Raw genomic sequence first — 18487 nt, 5'->3', positions numbered from 1 at the left:
CCGGAGATGGAATGGAGGAGGGGGCAGGCAGGAAGAATATTACCAGGGAGGCTTAGGTTTTAAAAGCATTTCCTTCCGTGAGCACTTGGTAAAAGAGAGGACAAACCAAATCTGTTGGGTACAAGCAGTACTGCTAAACTCAGCAGTCACTGATCCCCTCTCCTAAGACACCGAACTCTTCCTAACATTTCTATTTACTCCATTTTCATCCTAAGAATTAGAGATAATCAGCTATTTTGCAATAGGGGAGAACCTCTTTCAGCGGCTTTTATAGTCTGAGGATGCCCAGGCCAGCAATATCCCACAACTGAACTCCAAATGGATAAGGTAAAGGGGAGCTCACAGAAAGCTTCTTCCCGTTCTGAAAACTGGCATTTCTGAAAGAGATGTTCTGGCATGCCGGGAGGAGACAGTCAACACCGGAAAGAGTGTAAACCACACATAAACCCAACAACTTTTCATTTGTATTCACACCCATTGTGGATTTTTTAACACATTGTGGATTTCTTGGAGAAACCAGCCTGTTCCTCACACATAACGTTACCCAGTGCAGCAGCCAAAGAAATAAAGTTTTCTCAAAGATCTTGAGATAGATCCATTTCAGAGATGAATGGGTTTAGCTTTGGGGATTATTATTATCATTATTATTATTGTTACTCCTATTCCATTTGCTTTACATTTCTCTATACTCTTAGAAAAGCAGCTCTCTTTTCCAGTTTCAATATTCTTCATTCAGAATCCCATCGCAGCATAACCACAAAATCGTAGAAAGGTTTGGGTTGGAAGAGACCTTTAAGATCATCCAGTTCCAACAGGGGAAAAGGTATCTTCAGTCTATTTTTTTTTAGACCAGGCACTACTGCATGGTGACCTGCGCTGAGGCAGCTGCTTTTAACAACCAGATTGTGTGTTTCTGCTGGTCTGTCTGTCTTTCCTCCACTCCAGACTCAATGCTATTACTTACCCACTTCAAGAACGGCATTTTGCTGCTAGCAAATATCACAAAATGCAGAGGCAATAAGCTAAAACTGTTGTTCACTTTAACTCATTTGCTGGTGCTGCCATTAAGGAAAATAATATTTAGAACAGGGTCAGTGAAAAACAGCACCTTGTCTGGTCTCAGGATGGTAGAACAGGACAAGCTTTGCAGGAAAATTTAAAACAACCAGGCTAGGAGGAATTTCCTTGCAAGGTTAACAGTGAACTTGTGTCGGTTCAAATAGGATAAATTCCTGTCCCTCAAAAAAAGCCTCTGCATTCCCATCTACATGAATAGTTACATGAGAACTTACAAGTGCATGGCAAATCTGAAAGGCTCAAAATGTGCCAATGCAAAGAAAAAAAGAACATGTACTTATTTATGAGCACTGAATCCAGACCCATAAATCGCCTCCTCCTTTCGCCAAAAGAATGGGTTCCATGTACTTGCTAGCAAGCTATTTTAAGACACTTCTATGCCTTTCGCTATGTTGTTACATCCAAAGAACATTTGATTGGTAATTCAGTTGCCTAATTCTGAATGCATGACACATACCCAAAAAGAAGCAGTTAAATTAAATTACAAGGCTTGGTTGAGCTGTTGTTTCATTTGTAACATGCCTGGAGTATCTGCTGGTTTCGCCGGGAAAGATCTGAATATAAATCTCATCTCAAGTTATATTTACATATGGATCTGGACATATTGAAAAGCTCCAGGGGCTTGTAAGAATCATATGCCCTTTCCTGGTGGTGCAAAAGGATCATGCCTAAATACTCCAGAACCCAGCGTTCACATCGCTGGGGACATTTGTTTTGCTGGAAGCTATGTATAAAAATACAGTTCAGTATCCATTAAAGCAGGTGGCAAACAGAAATTTGGCCAATAAAAAAACATTAAGCCACGGGAACTGTGCTGGGCATGTTCTGCGCAGCTTTGCCATCTCATGGTCTGCTCGCGTCTGCAAGTTTGGGAGCAAAGCTGGGGCAAGAAGAGGATCTCACAGTAGAGTTGGGAAGAGAAAGCGATGCTACTTTAATTCACAAAGATGGAAAAAACAAGTCAGATGAGACAGGGAAGTGCCCCCAGTCTGTTTGCCGTTCAATTTTACACCAACACATTGCTTCACTGTCTGTGCTGGGCCAACTGATTTACACCGGCAGTTCAAAACTATAAACTTTGCTACCAGCTTTTATTTCTGATCCCACAAGCAGCAATGGCAACCTACGGGGAGGAAAATCTACCTTCCTGGTGCTTGAGGCATGTATAGGCTAACCCAGGCATCCACAGGCTCACCCTGAACAGGTACCTACAATGGGTGACTCCTGCAGAACGGTTGCAGAGAGCAGGGAAAAGCCAGAGCAAGCCAGGCAGGTATGAGTAGGGAGGAAGGTCCAGAGAACCTCAATTTCAAACCAGCAGAAAATGCTTGCAAATAACTGGGAAGGCCAAGGAGATGCTGACTGACGTGACAGAATTAGGGTTAATTTTCCTGCAACGAGCTAACAGTACAGTCTTCTTACCCTTCTTTTATATAGTCAAGGTTCCCCAGCTCCTTTTGAGCTAAATTTTCCTTACTCCAACAAGACAAACCCTGCTCATAAAGGTTTCTTGGGGAAGAGCAGGTTGTGAGCAACTTGTCTGTGTGGTTGCAGGTTTGGCTGCTGTGAACGGATTAACACTGGAGACGGAAGATCCGGTAAAGAAAGGCACAACCAGAGGAGTTCTGGTGCTGTGCAGTTGCTGATCTTCTCCCATGAACGGCTTTAAATGGGAGGGAGGAAGATTTAGATTAGATATTAGGAATAAATTCTTCACAATGAGTGTAGGGAGGCCCTGACCCAGGTTGCCCAAAGAAGCTTTGGCTGCCCCATCCCTAGAGATGTTGAAGGCCAGGTTGGATGGGGCTCGGAGCCCCTGATCCAGTGCAAAGTGTCCCTGCCAGTGGCAAGGAGCTGGAACTGGAGGGGGCTTTAAGGTCCCTTCCAATTCAAACCATTCTATGATTCTGTGAACCCAGGGAGCTTTAGAAATGTGTACACCTAATTGGTGTCATTAATCTAACTAGAATCGTATCATCTTCATTTGTATTAAGGTTAATTTTTGTTTAGGAAAAAAATGGCTAGACCTTTGTTTAATGTAGCTATGAATGCCTTTTAAACCAGCTATTTTACTCTAAATGATGAATTAGAGGTATAATTTCCTTTCAAATTTTGAAAATTAACATCTAATTATTCCTAACCTAAGGGATATTAGCACTTCTAATGAAAGTGAATAACACTCCAATCTAAATTTAGAAGAGAGAACTTCTCAGTAAATGGCAAGGCTGGAATTATTCAAAGACAAAGGAATCAAGGCATGGAAAAAAATTAACATTTAAAAAGAAATCAGAAGTCATTTTTTAAGATAACAAAAGGAAAAGGAATCTGCCTCCTTCAGATCTGTATTGGTAATATTATCTGGCAGCTTCCAGCCTTGCAGCTTGAGAACAGCTCAGTATAAGCAGGATGATACAGCAATGGGATTTCCATTCCCTTTGGGACCACGAAGGTCTCTTAGAAGAAACTGAGAGTAATTCTTTCTTGATGCCTCATCTAAAGAAGTCAGTGTCTGGAAGAAAAATTAGAAATCGGATGTATTTTTTCAATTGGTGAGTGCAAAACACCATCAAGATAGATTACCAAGCAGCATTGGTAACAGTTGGGAGGGACTCTTTTATCAAGGAGTCCAGGGAAAGGATGACATGCAACAGTTTTAAGCTGAAAGAGAAGAGTTGTAGATGAGATACCAGGAAGAAATGTGTTGCTGTGAGGGTGAGGAGGCCCTGGAACAGGTTGCCCAGAGCAGTGGTGGCTGCCCCATCCCTGGAGGGGTTCAAGGCCAGGCTGGATGGACCTTGAGCAGCCTGGTCCAGTGAGAGGTGTCCCAGCCACGGCACAGGGTAGAACTGGATGGGCTTTGAGGTCCCTTAAGACCCAAATCATTCTATGATTCTATGAACGTGACAAATTCACTATCTCTGGAAGACTTGTAATGAGATTAAATGAGTGTCTAAAGGTTGTGATAGTTGAGCCTCAATCTCCGAGGCCTGATCATGGAACCAGTCAGGGAATTAACCAAAGAATTACAGTTTAAAAAAAGACTTAATATTCAGGAATCTAAGTGTCTCTGACAGCTACAAAACTGCAAATGCTTGTCTTCTTTCTAAGCACACAAAGGCAGAGATCATTTTTCTGGCAGCTATTTCATTATTTCAGACTTTCTCTTCTAACGAGAAGCAGCATTTTATTTTTCTCTTTATTCTTAAACCGCAGACTGTTACAAGAGAAGTGCAGCAATCAGAAATAGGTCTGACAACTCAGTACTTGTACCTAATGAATTAAAACCTCTTTGAAGAGAAGGAAGGCAGCACGAGAAGGGCATTTTCCCTGCAGGTTCTCCTGTTTTCAAACCGCCATGTCCATCCTTACTGTCTCTACTGACCATTCCCCAGTGAAAGGTTCTTGGTCTGTATCACACTAGCTCATTAGCTCTAACGTTCAAGCCAGAGAGGAAGCATTTGACTTCCTCTCTTGGGGCTGTAGATTATTTTCTCTTCCCCTTGGATGTCAGCTGAAGTCATCCTTGCACCCTCTGAGTGTAAGTGCTTGTCACTGGCAATACTATGCAACACAAAGCTGGTGGGTGAATAATTTCTGGCCCAGAGCAAACACGGATCTATGATCATGGCATCTGCAGTTTGCCTTATTTCTAAATCCAACTCATAGGGCAGGCCTGATGCCAAGAGGTTTGTCTTAAAATAGGAGTTTCCACTCTCCCCTGATATTGAGTAGAAAACTGCACTTCCAAACTGGGAGACGTGCTAATATTATCTTCTCAGATGTTCCTGAACGCCTACGCTCTTTTGCTGCTCACATGAAGTGGTTTTAGTGCTAGTGTAAGTTTTGCCAGCCCTGAAGACTGAAATAATCTCAACACAAAATAGAGGGTGGCCACAGTAACCAATGTGTTTCCAGCCCTTTCACTCTGGAGACCACCATACAAATGCTGGCCAGGGGGATCAGGCAGCAAGGAGGTCATCTGAGCCCTCAGGAGAACCTCATTGCTTTGATGCAAATCTTTGTATGAAACTTTGAGCACATTCTTCATAATGCTCATAAACTTGTAGCAACTACTCCTCCACCCCAGACTACTCCTCACCTTCGCTACAACTTGGAGATGATGAGTTTCCCTGTGGAAATAAGGTCTTGGTGATCCCCAGGGCTTTTTAAATCTGTTTTTACATCCTGCTGTAGCATCCTCAAGAACCAGGGTGTGAGGAAAGATGTTTTCAAGCCAGCCTAATCTTCCCACATACGCTTCAGGTCCAATTTTTTCTGTAAGCATTAATGCTGAAGGAGGCAGTTTGTCTGTTCAGCACAGCCACGCTGAGGGAAGGCATAATTATAGGAATTTATCTTTTCGCTCCACACCGTATTATTCAAAAGGGCACGATATTTGCCTAGAAACAGTGCAGAAGGTGGGAGGGAAAACTTCCAGCAAACACTGTGCACTTCAATAGCATCTTTCATCATCGAACGTGAAAGGGCTTTATAAACATTATTGGGGAGAGTTTTGTTTAAGTATTTTGCATCGGCCAAAGCTCTTCCCCTGCTGAAGGCAATACACAATTCCTGCTGTCCTTCCCTGGGGCTTTCTGAGGAGCTAAGCAGCTTTTGAGGTGCTGTCTAAGCCCTATTAAAGGTTTTTAATGTCCATTTCTTTAGCTATCAAATTAGAAAATACGGGTTTGAATCATGCAATGGGTCAGCAAGAGGCTTAGTGTTTTGAGCCCAGGAGCTCCTTATATTCACACTTCTGGAAAACATATGTTCAGATGCACTCAAGCAGAAGAGAGAAAATTTAATCCAGTTCTCCTCGTGTTCCTCTACCGCTGCAAATCGTGTGGCTGGGGTTATGCCCATTGCTCCCTTCTGCATGTCTGTGACTGGTTATGGGAGCTCAGAACAGCAGCTGGGCTGGGGTCTGGAATTAGGATGGTGGATTTTCCTCTAGGAAGCAAAGGAGGATTTCAAACCTCAGGCTTCAGCAATTCCCACTGCGGTCAATGAGCTGGTACTATGCCTGTAGCCAAGCACATACCAACATGGTCTGCTAAATTATGGCCTAAATCTGTCCTCAGGGCACTTCCCTCTGAATGTGAGCATTAACGAGCGCTGCCAGCCCCATCAAAGCACCACATAGACATAAATTTTCAAAGGAGATTTAATTGCAGCGGTTTGGATTATACCCCATCTGTTGCTGTAACTTGGTCATAACATGGGTATTTAAAAAAATAAATGTATTATAAATAAAAAGGACCTTTTAACATCCAAGTGACAAGTTACAGCGAAAAGTAAAGTGTATAAATGCCAGGGGCTTTTTGCAGTGTATAAAACCTTGTTTCTAAGTTTATAGAAAATATTTTGCTGGGTTTGTTGGGTTTTTTTAATACTAAAAGAACTCTAGGACCCAGTCCAAAGACCACTGAAGTGGATGGAAATACTTTCATTGATTTAAATCAGTTTGGATCAGCTTGGTTTTAATACCAGACGGCTGCAGGGAAGAGATTTCTCCAGCCCAGGATGGGGAACTCTCGCCCTCTGGTGGCTGTTGCTCACTCTAGAAATAAACTATTATACCAGGAAAAATTGCTTTAGAGCTGGATCAGAAAAAAACACAGCAGCCACACTCACTGTGCTGGGAAGGCAAAGTCTGCAGTATCAGAGAATGAATCTCTGTTAACACCAGAATAGCCCCACAAGAGCAAAAAAAAGGGCAAAACCTGTTTTCTATTTTTTTTTCCCTCTGATGTTTCCAGTTTTCATCTGTTCAGTTCCACGAAGTGGGGCTGGAGGAGGATTTTTCAGAGCTGTGCTGACAAGTTGCCTGTTGTTCATTATAAGGCGCTGCCCATTAAAACTCAGCACTATCCACACACAGTTTAATAAAATAAACCACAAAGATGGGTGCTTCAAAGACCATCAGGCCCCTGTTCTACTTAGGATCCTCTCACTACAGCTCTGGGGTTTGGTCCCAGCTGCTCCAAGGGATTGCTTGACCCTCTTCAGGGTTAAGGGAGCTGCTCTGCTTAGTGGTTTTTTAATGTTGGTGAAAGCCAGAGCAGTCTGGTCATGAAGGACAGTTTTTGCTGTGGAAATCAACACTGGACTGTCAGAAGAAAGAGAAAAATGGATCTGAGCGGAAAAACTTAGGGCCTGAGGGTTTTTTTGCTTCAGACAATCTGATTTATTGCTCTGTGTTAAGAATAAACCTAAGCATATTTAGAATAGTTTAATAATGCGGTTTCTGTGCGACAGCTTTCATCAGAACTCCAAGCTGCTTACAAAGACAGTCAGAATGGTATTTCTATTTTAGAGAAGGTAAACTGAGGCACAAAGCCAGCCCCAAAACCAGAAATAGACATGAGCACGGCACCAACTTCAAGCCTCTTCAGTGCAGGCATCCCCAGCCGAGTTAGATCTGAGTAGTGACTCTCGCTACTCAGTGCAGGGGAAAAGGCACTCTCAGGAACGCTGCAGTTCGTCCCAGGAGAGAGGCCTTTCCCTCGCCTGGTCTGTGGGGGAAAAGGCTTTAAGCGATGGCTGAACACGCAGAGTCACAAAGCAGCACCAGAGCTCTATTTTGAGCTCCAAGTAGCACCTCTGGGGCTGTCTTCCTTATTCTTTCTATTGAGGCAAGAAGGTGCTGGCTAAATTGTTTGTACAATAATGTAAATGCCAAAATAAATTCTTTCCATTCCAACATATAAAAGCTGAAGTGGTCCTACAGGCACTTTAAAACCAGTGCAGGTAAAGCAATGCACAATTGCTGATCCAAAGCCAGATATGTAGCTGCACTGCGGGATGAAGTGAGAAGCACCTCCTACAAAAGCTACGAGAGGCACCTCTGCTGTGGTACATTGCTTCTTCTCCTGATGTTGTAGCTACAGCCTGGTATGTTTCTAGAAGCACCTATACTGATGCTAATAATAGCTCACCTTCCATCTGGATCCAGTCCTCAGGAAGGCACAATGTTCCCTCTGAATCAATCCCTCCTTCATCTCCTGACCCATGGGGCTGCCAAGCTGCGGGAACGCGTACTGCCTTGCCTGGGTGAGTCACTGCTGTCCACTAAAGCAGGTGATGTTCTGGGTGCTTATGTAGAGATGAGTGAAATCTGGAGGAAGGAAAGCGATGATTTTAGCAGGGAAAAAATACATGATTATTCATAGGGGTGTGTCTCTCTTTCTCTGCCTGCACTGTCTAACTGCAAAACCAAACTGTTTAGAATTACTTTGAGTTGATTTGTTCTAGCTGAAGTTCCCAACGCAGCAGTAAAGCCAGAGCTGGAGAGAGGAAGGAGATCTTATAAGCCAGAATCTGATCTCATCTACCAGTCTATCAAGCTTATTCTAACTCTTTCCATGCCAAGGGTGATTTGTACCATGTAACCTCAGACGCAAACTCAGCAAGGAGCATTGTGAAAACAGTAAGTCACAACAGTAAAACTGGGATCAAAAACTGCTGTGACTCCAGAGCTCTCCTAAAATACAATAGAAAGATTTACACAGATTAAACAGATCTGAGTGCATGCCTTTGGCCAAGGCTTGTTACAACACAAAATCTTCCATATCAAAGCAGTTAGTCAAATGCACAGATCTCAATCTATGCCAGTGCAATCTAGTGATGGCAAAGAAATGTCCTTATGATATCCCAAGGACTGCAGAACCTGCTAGCAGCACTGTATTCACATTTTCAAACGGGAAGATAAGCCTGCTTTGGGTTCGTCAGCAAGGATGCTTCCTGCAGTATGGGTTCTAGGTGCTTTGGGGAACAGCGGAGCAGTAAGTCATGTCTTGCAAATGTTAAGAATCAATCTTAAGTCAAACCTGTTGTTTTGTCTCAAGAACCTTGATGGAGGTGGGCTGTCAGTTCTCGAAGACTGAACCCTGAGTACAAGAACCATTTTACCAAGCCACAAGTGTTATAGCAGCACACTGGCAAGAGGCAGGTGAGAATAAACTCTATGCTTGTAGTCTAAAAGGACAGTTTCCTGCTCAGATGCTTTTACAGTCCCAGTATGCAGCCTCAGTAGGGTGTCTCTTAGAACACATTGATGCTCTGTCATCTCTGCCTACTACCTTCACCAAAAGCACTTCTGCAATATCATTCCTGCTAATCTGAGGGTGAAACCTGAGAGTGGTGAGAAACTGGAACAGGTTGCCCAGGGAAGTTGTGAATGCCTCATCCCTGGAATTGTTCAAGGCCAGGTTTGATGGCACCTTCAGTAGCCTGGTCTAGCAGAAGGTGTCCCTCCCATGGCAGAGGGTTGGAACTGGATGGCCTTTGAGGTCCCTTCCAACCCAAACCATTCCATGATTCTATGCGAAACTAAGTTAGCCCACTGGAAGCCATGGTTGCCCTGCAGTGGCTAGGGCACAGCATATCCCATTATTTGCAAATTAATAGGGCTGGACCTTAAATTTGTGTGTTGATCCAGGTGTCTCCGAGCTCAAACCCTGCTCCAGATCTATGCCTGAGCAATAAGGTGACAAGGAAGATAGCAAGGCAGTCTTCCAGGGACAGCACTCCTGACCCCGAGAGGCCATGCCCTGCTAGAGGCTGGTGATGACAGCACAACATTGACAGCATAAGCTGCTTTCAAACACTGGAATCGACTTGTGCTGAGATCAGGCAGATAATTCAGTATTTACACAGGATTTCAACACTAAAAGAGTGTTGTTATGGCTTAAAAGCTTTTGGAGGATGAGATCCAAGATGGCACAGCAGGGCCATGGAACAGCTCCAAATTCTGTTTCTTTATGGCCAGTTTGTCAAAACAAGGTGTCAAAACTGGAAATTGCTCAGCGAGCAGTTGTTGTCCCATTAACGCCAAAGCACCTTTGACCTTGTGACACAGCGCGGCGCCAGGCCAGGCTAAGGAGCCAGAGTTAGGCTGAGCATTTGGACCCAAATGTTGAAGCAGCCATTGTACCCACACTCTGCAGTCCAGCATGGAACTGTGATCAGCAGATTTGATTCATCTCCTGCTTCTGCTACAAGATTCCTGCACAACTTGGGATGACTCACTTCATCTCCCTGGGCCTCTGATCTCCAGCTTTAAAACTGAGTGTCACAGGCAATAACACACATCCTTTATCTATCTTTTGTATTAATGCTCCACACAGTTGTGTTTGCCTCAGACAATGCAGAGCCTCAGTTTTGGCAGGATGCTCCTCTACAACCACTGTGCCATAGTCATAAACACATGAATTTATAATATCCAAGTTGTGGTTCTTTTCCTGCACATACCGCAAGAACCCCTTGCTTTATTCCAATTTTTGAAGCCTGAGGCAGTTACACAAAAGCTGCATTAAATGAAGTATTGCAGGCCTTTGAAACCTGCTGTTCATCTGCTTTTGTTCTTGCAAGTGTGTTTAAAGGCTTCAAGAGACAAAAACTACTGAAAGGTTTTAATCAGCAGCCAAAATCCTAGGAAGCAACGCAGGAGCCAGGAACCCCCATCTCCTCACCTGGTTATGCAAAAGGAGAGGGTTGGTGATGTCTGGGGCAAAGCACATTGCCTTTGTGCACTCCAAGTGCAAGTTCCACATGGCAGAGACTCTTTCTTACTAAGCCCAGCACCCTCTGTCTGAGAAGATGAACAGCTATGTTCCACCCTCCCTCTTCTGCCCATGGATGCGGTGGAATCACCATCCCTGGAATTATTTAAAAGACAGGCAGACAAAGTGGTAAGGATCTGGTTTAGTAGCTGACAGGTACAGTTGGGCTCCATGATCTCAAAGTCCTTTTCCAACCAAACGATTCTATGATTCTACGATTCTCCACACAACTTTGCTCATCAGCTGTTGGTCCCCTGGCTTTTCTTTCTGCACCCCTCTCCACTTAGATTTCAATCAGAAGCAGCAGCTGAAAAGCAGGTGTCATTTCCACAGCTATGCAAGAGGCATCGACCGTGAGACATGACGGACAGACTCTTACTCAGATGCAGTCATCATTAACATTCAGCATAATAACCTCACCTGCCAGCACAGTCCTACCGTGGCAATACAATGCCTGGGCTGTAAATCCCAGGCCAGGCTCAGTTTTCAGCCCAGAGAACAAGACCTTTTGGGATTACATTCCTAACCCGGCAAGTAATCACTTGTATAGGGGATAAGGTTCACCTATAGGTAGAGACCACTTAAACCACGTCTGGCAACGCCACTGGTTACCTTGTCATGCGTGGACAGTAACAGCCCTTTCCGAGGTGTTATGCAACACACACACAGTACGTCCGGCGTCTCGGCTCCACTCCTCCCATGGGACTGGTTTCTGCCTCTTGGAACAACACTATTTATGGAGGACAGCCTCTCCGTATTGCTGGCTGTGCCACTGAGCTGCTCTAGGACCACAGAACCGGTTGTCTGAAAAAGATTTTTGAGATCATCGAGTCCAGCCATACCTGCCCACTAATAAACCATCCCTAAGCACCTTATCTGCCTGTCTTCTCAACACCTCCAGGGATCGAGGCTCCACCACTGCCCTGGGCAGCCGCTCCAGTGCCCGAGAACCATTGCTGTGAGGAAATTTTTCCAGCTTTCCAGGGTAAATCTCCCCTGGTGCAATTCGAGGCCATTTCCTCTCATTCTATCACTGGTTACCTGGGAGAAGACCAGCACCCACCTCGCCACACCCTCCTCTCAGTCAGTTGTAGACAGCGATGAGGTCTCCCCTCAGCCTCCTTTTCTCCTGAGCACCCCCAGGTCCCTCAGCCGCTCCTCATAACCCCTGTTCTCCAGCACCTTCCCCGGCTCCGCTCCCTTCTCCAGACACGCTTTAGCCCCTCAATGTCCTCCTTGGAGTGAGGGGCCTAAATTGAGCCCAGGATTCGAGGTGCGGCCTCACGAGCGCAGAAACCAAGAGAAGAGCTTCGCGCTCTGGCGAGCAGGAGCGCGGAGACGAGAGCGCGGCGCGCGCGGCAGCTCAGATCTCGCGAGAGTTCGGGGCGCGCCAATTCACCTCAGGCTGACTTCAGCTCAGCTCTCGCGAGAGTTCGGGGCTCGCGGCGGCAACCTAACTCGGGGAAATGCTCAGATCTCGCGAGAGTTCACGGAAGGCGCCAATTCAGCTCAGGGTGACTTCATCGCAGATCTCGCGAGAGTTCGGGGCACGCACCGGCTCAGAGCGGGCGACCGGCTCAGATCTCGCGAGAGTTCACGGAGCGCGCCAATTCAACTCCGGCTGCATTCAGTTCAGATGACGCGAGAGTTCGGGGCGCGCGACGGGCAAGAGGCGGGGGAGTGGCTCAGATCTCGCGAGAGTTGAGGGCGGGAGAGCGGCTCAGAGCGAGGGAGCTGTTCAGATCTCGCGAGAGTTGAGGGTGGGAGAGCGGCTCAGAGCGGGGGAGCGGCTCAGATCTCGCGAGAGTTGAGGGTGGGAGCTGCAGGGATGAAGGGATGGAGGTTTGTCTTTGATATGGAGAGGCTGAGTGAGGTCAGTCTACTGAGCCCGAAGAGGAGAAGGCTGAGAGGAGATCCTCTCAACACTGATCAGCAGCCAGAGAGGCTGCAGAGACTCCTCTTTTGGAGATAAAATCATGGGATGGATTTGGTTGGAAGAGCCCTCAGAGCTCATCCATTTCCATCCCCTGCAATGGGCAGGGACACCTCCCACTGGCTCAGGGGCTCCACGCCCCATCCAACCTGGCCTGGAACCCCTCCAGGGATGGGGCAGCCCCCACTGCTCTGGGCAACCTGGGCCAGGGCCTCCCCACCCCCACAGGAAAACAGTCCTTCCTGACATCTCATCTCAATCCCCCCCCTCTTGCAGTTCAAAACCATTCCCCCGTGTCCCATCGCTGCCCTCCCTGATCCAGAGCCCCTCCTCCGCTTTCTCCTGGAGCAGCATACTGGAAGCTGCTCCAAGGTCTCCTCAGAGCCTTCTCCAGGCTGAACAACCTCAATTCTCTCGCCCTGTCCTCGTATGGGGTGTGCTCCAGCCATCAGATCATCTCCATAGTCTCTTCTGGACTTGTTCCAACAGCTCTATGTCATTTATATACCCACCACAACCACTGAAAGGACCGACTGTGCAGGTGAGCGAGACGTGGAGGGAAGTTCAGGATGGATGTCGCAAAAAAGAATAAATATGTAAAACATTTTCGGGAGGTGGAATGAATATGTATACATCTCTAATATAAAAGACGTGTGGTTTTCTCGCTTATTGTGTGTGTTTGGAGGAGCAATCCCCCACGCACTCAGATCTGCAAGTAAAAGAATACCTTCTTAATTACAGCCATCCACTTGTTACTAAGTTGTTATAGGCTGGAGAAGTGGTCCTGTACAAACCTCATGAGGTTCAACAAGGCCAAGTGCGAAGTCCTACGTCTCGGTGGGGGCAATCCACAGTTTCAATACAGGATGGGGGATGATGGGATTGAGAGCAGCCCTGAGGAGAAGGACTTGGGGTGCTGGTGGAGGAGAAGCTCAACATGAGCCAACAATGTGATCTTGCAGCCCAGAAACCAGCCACGTCCTGGACTGCATCCAAAGCAGCGTGGCCAGCAGGGAGGGAGGGGATTCTGCCCCTCTATTCCTCTCTTGAGAGACCTCATCTGGAGGATTGTGTCCAGTTTTGGAATCCTCGACATAAAAAGGAGATGGAGCTGTTGGAACGAGTCCAGAGGAAGCTACAAAAATGATCGGAGGGCTGGAGCACTTCCCGTATGAGGACAGGCTGAGAGAGTTGGGGTTGTTCAGCCTGGAGAAGAGAAGGCTCCGAGGAGACCTTAGAGCAGCTTCCAGTACCTGAAGAGGCTACAGGAAAGCTGAGGAGGGACTGTTCACAAAAGCTTGTGGTGTTAGGGCGAGGGGGAATGGGTGTAAACTGGAGAGGGACAGATTTAGACTATACATACAGAGGAATTTCTTCACGATGAGGGTGGTGAGGCCCTCACACAGGTTGCCCAGGGAAGTTGTGGCTGCCTCATCCCTGGAGGGGCTCAAGGCCAGGTTGGATGGGCCTTGGGCAGCCTGAGCCAGTGGGAGGTGCATGGGGGTTGGAACTGGATGATCTTTAAGGTCCCTTCCAACCCAAATTATTCTACGATCCTCTGATTACCTCTGGATCTTTAGCCAGCCACACCTAGCCTCCCACTTTTGTGAGGAGTGCTAGAACGCAAGGGGGTTTGGAAGCTCTGTGCTTTGAATCACTCTCATCTCAATCTCCTCTCTTTCAGCTGAAAACTGCTCTTGGACATTCTGCTGGCGTGGAGAAAAGCCAAAATCTGTTAAAAAAAAAAGGATAAAGAAGAATATTGGGGTTGTTTTTCCTGTAACTAAATTGACAGAGAAAGTTTATGGCTTTGGTCTGTGTTTTATTACAGGCTTAAACTTAACAGAACACACTCAGATGATTCATAGCTTTGTAACATTGAAATACTATCACTTCTATGAATATAATAGAGAGGAGATATGTGTATGTCATCTCTCTGTCACAGTAATCATAAGCCCTGTGCATGTTCTGCCCTTAATACCTCCTACATCATTCTTAAGGCCATCAGTGTGATTTTGCTCTTGCTGTTTGTCCATGTCCTGCTGCCACCTAATGGCAGTGAGCTCAGCCTTCACCTTTGGGCTGAAAAAGAGGAGAAAACCCCTTCTGAAGCTTCTATCCGTGTAGATCAAGCAGCTGAACTTGCCAAATTAAATGCTTTAATTTTAGAGTCCTAAAAGTCTTGGGAAATTTAACTTAACTAAACCTGCTCCCTGGCCACGGCAGGGGAGTTGGATCTGGATAATCTTTAAGGTCGCTTCCAACCCAAACCATCCTATGATTTTTGTCCTGCACGAGCTATCCACAGTCACGTGGAGCTCCTTAGTCAGGTGCGGGATACCACGTTGCCAGCCCTCGTGCAGGTGATGGTCACAATCACCCACATGAAGAGTTACCCAGCAGTAGGGAGTTTTGGGGTGCAGAGCACTCATGTTGGCTCAGAGCCTTGGGATCTGCACACTTGGACACCCTCAGATCACTGCAGCGGAAAGCGTTGAGCTGCAGGGACGCTGGCTTAGCCTGCAGGAGGTGCCAAATAGTGCAAATTAACTTTGCTGCAAGACCATTTGAGTAGGAGAGAGGAATGTGTGTATGCTTCTTCTTGTAGATATAGAATATAGATACAGCTGTAGATATAAATGAGTCCCAGGTCACAAAAGCTTTGGCTCTGAAAATCATAGAATCATAGAATAGTTTGGGTTGGAAGGGACCTTAAAGATCATCCAGTTCTAACCCCCCTGCCATGGGCAGGGACACCTCCCACTGGATCAGGCTGCCCAAGGTCCATCCAACCTGGCCTTGAACCCCTCCAGGGATGGGGCAGCCACAACTTCCCTGGGCAACCTGTTCCAGGGCCTCACAACTCACATGGTGAAGAAATTCTTCGTTATATCAAGCCTAAATCTGCCTCTCTCCAGTTTATACCTGTTCCCTCTCGTCCTGTCCCCACAAGCCTTTGTGAACAGTCCCTCTCCAGCTTTTTTGGAGCCCCTTCAGGTACTGGAAGGTCTCTGTAAGGTCCCCTCAGAGCCTTCTCTTCTCCAGGCTGAACAACTCCAACTCCCTCAGCCTGTCCTCGAATGGGAGGTGCTCCATCCCTCGGATCATCTTTGCAGCCCTACAAAACTGCACTGCACACTGAAGCAGGACAGCCAAGATGCAAGAACCAGTGACAATTATTGCTCTTAACACCCTGCCACTATGGAATAAATCAAGCCATGGTGTCCTAAGCTCTGATAACCCATCTCTCCTCACGAGCTGACAGTTAGTCTTCCAGGTCACTGAGTCAAATTCATTGTCTACTTATTCTTTCTTCTCCTTTTTGCCACTAATTATATATCAGTATTAAGGACAATATTAGGTCTATATTGGGTCTTAGATGTGTGGCCACAGACCAGTCCCTGGAAAGCCTACAGAGAACCAAATCAGTGCAGACATAATAAGCCATGATCTGGCCTCACTGCTGCTAGCACAAGGAATTCCTTGGATTAAGGATTTGACAAAATGCAGCTGTTCTTGTGCTCTTCCTTGCCAGCAAACCAGCACCGCCCCACTGACCTGAATATCGTCCTCAGCCTATTTGCTGCTTCAGGTTGCCCAGAGTAGTGGCTGCCCCATCTTGGAAGTGTTCAAGGCCAGGTTGGATGGGGTTTGGAGGAACCTGAGCCAGTGGGAGGTGTCCCTCCCCATGGCAGGAGGTGGAACTGGAAGGGCGTTAAGGTCCCTCCAATCCAAACCTTTCCATGATTCTATGATTTTAAGATTTGGGTTTTTTTAGGTGAAGAATAAGAGCTACACATGATGGCAAAGTCAGTTGCCAACCCCAGCTGTGCTTGCACTTGGGAGATGACCACCATGGGCTGATTTCCTCGATACAGGGATGCAGCAACCAACAGTCTGAGTGGTTGACAGGAATGCTGGCTCTACCCAAGTCCTTCCCATGACCCACCGTGATCCACAGCATCTCTGCAACATAGCAAAACCCACCCACCACCACCCAAAGTTTCCCTGGCACGTTTCCAGCCAGCTCAAACCCTCACCATTCGGTGACCCATGTGTGGCTTTCTGTTTCTGGCTGTGCTTTCTCACCCTCCTCCACTGCTGTTAGGAGGGTCCAAGCAGAAGCACATTGGCAGGCTGAGGGCTGCTCCAATGGTTTTAGCTTCTTTCCCTCACATTTCATCAGTGATCTCTGCAATGCAGAACCTGAGTTTGTCAACCAAATGTCTCTGGATTGCCAAATACCTTTTTAAACCGACAGCTGCCCCAAGAAAAGGCTCATGTTTCCCTAAAGGAAATTACACCACAGGCCATTGATTCTTCTGTACGGTGAGGGAGGCGATTTTCCCCACTCTATTCTGCTCTGGTGAGACCTCACCAGTAGTCCTGCATCCAGTTCTGGAGTCCTCAGCACAGGAAGGACATGAATCTGTTGGAGCAACTCCAGTGAGGGCCACAGAGGTGGTCAGGAGGCATCTCCCGTATGAGGAAAGGCTGAGAGAGTTGGGGTTGTTCAGCCTGGAGAAGGTTTTGGAGAGACCTTACAGCACCTTCCAGTGCCTGAAGGGGGCTAAAATAAAGCTGGAGAGGGACTATGAGGGCATGTAGTGATGGGACAAGGGGGGATGGCTTTAAACTGGAAGGGGGAAGATTTAGATTAGACATAAGGAGGACATTCTTCATGATGAGGGTACGGAGGCCCTGGCCCAGGTTGCCCAGGGAAGTTGTGGATTCCTCCTCTTGGAGGTGTTTCAAGGCCAGGTTGGATGGGCCTTGAAGCAACCTGATCCAGTGGGAGGTGTCCCTGCCCATGGCAGGGGGTGGAACTGAATGGACTTTAAGGTGCCTTCCAACCCAAACCATTCCCTGATTCCATAATTATCTTCAGCTCTGCTGTTGCACATCTCACTCCTACACAGCACCACCCACCTCCAGCAACACCCAACTCGGAGCTCAGGCGGTTTTTATCTGCCGAAGGCACCAGCCAAGGTACGAGGTTGCACAGAAGATATATCACCTTGAGACAGAGATGCACTGAGTGAAACAACAACATTTTGTCTTTATTAGGAGTTCCCATGGTAATATAACACAGAATTCTTAAGGAATAAAACACAAGACTTGGGGTTGGGGTGGGAGTTTTTGCCATTGAGACAATGGTCAAATATCAGTACTTCTTTTTCTCTACACACATGATCAGCTTTAGCACTTACAGCTCCTCCACTCATGGTTCACAATCACAAATCCAAGGGTTAAATCCAGCTAGTATTAAATCCTACTTTTTTTTTTTCTTATTTTTAGAGCTTCAAGTCACTGCGGTTAATTAATTAAGTCATCGTCTTTTTTTTTTCTTTAAGCATTTACATATGACATTCATTAAACAGACACAAAGCGGACGAGCTCTCACAGGAAAAAAACATGCTTACATAGCCTGCGAAAATCTTTTTTTTTGTGATTTTTTTTTTGCCTTTTGAAGAACAAATTAAACTAAAAAGTCATCATGAGTCAGTGAAGGAAAAAAAAAAAGGAAGACTTAAGTGAATACTGAAGAGCCGCAAGTGTTTCGTAGAATTGAAACGGATCTGCAATTCTTTTTTTTCTCCCCAACTCGCTCGAATCGATTTTAGCACAAAGGTGAAAAACAAATGAAAACAGCTGCAATATATATTAAGATCACGGATTACTTAACGAACAAAGTGCAAACTCTTTAATGCAAAACTAAGAGATCCAGGAGTTAAGCCCGAATGCAAAATGCATGGATGAATATGGCGATGTTTTCCTTTTCGTTCAAAGGGGCCTGAAGGAATTTGGTTTTGGGTACCTTCATAGCTTCAAGATCCTTTGCAAATCCCAGCACTGATATTTCCTAACAACAAATTTGGTGCTTGTTCCTGAAAAGCTTTCATCTATAGTTTTT

The 18487-nt window shown here is 46.3% G+C and overlaps 1 long non-coding RNA gene across 1 annotated transcript in view; it reads right to left on the bottom strand.

Moving 5' to 3' along the window:
* Positions 1–11960, bottom strand: part of LOC128849207 (uncharacterized) — a 37609-nt gene extending 25649 nt beyond the window's left edge. The window contains exons 1-2 of the long non-coding RNA XR_008447198.1: positions 11704–11960; positions 8016–8194 (exon numbers count right to left, since the gene is read on the bottom strand). This is a non-coding gene — a long non-coding RNA (uncharacterized LOC128849207). The remainder of the gene's footprint in view (positions 1–8015; positions 8195–11703) is intronic.
* Positions 11961–18487: the final 6527 nt, after the last annotated feature.

The sequence above is a fragment of the Cuculus canorus genome, chromosome 26 (assembly GCF_017976375.1).
Source record: "Cuculus canorus isolate bCucCan1 chromosome 26, bCucCan1.pri, whole genome shotgun sequence".
Classification (NCBI taxonomy): Eukaryota; Metazoa; Chordata; class Aves; order Cuculiformes; family Cuculidae; genus Cuculus; species Cuculus canorus.
The sequence above is the reverse complement of the archived record's forward strand: the minus strand, read 5'-3'. Positions and strand labels throughout refer to the sequence as shown.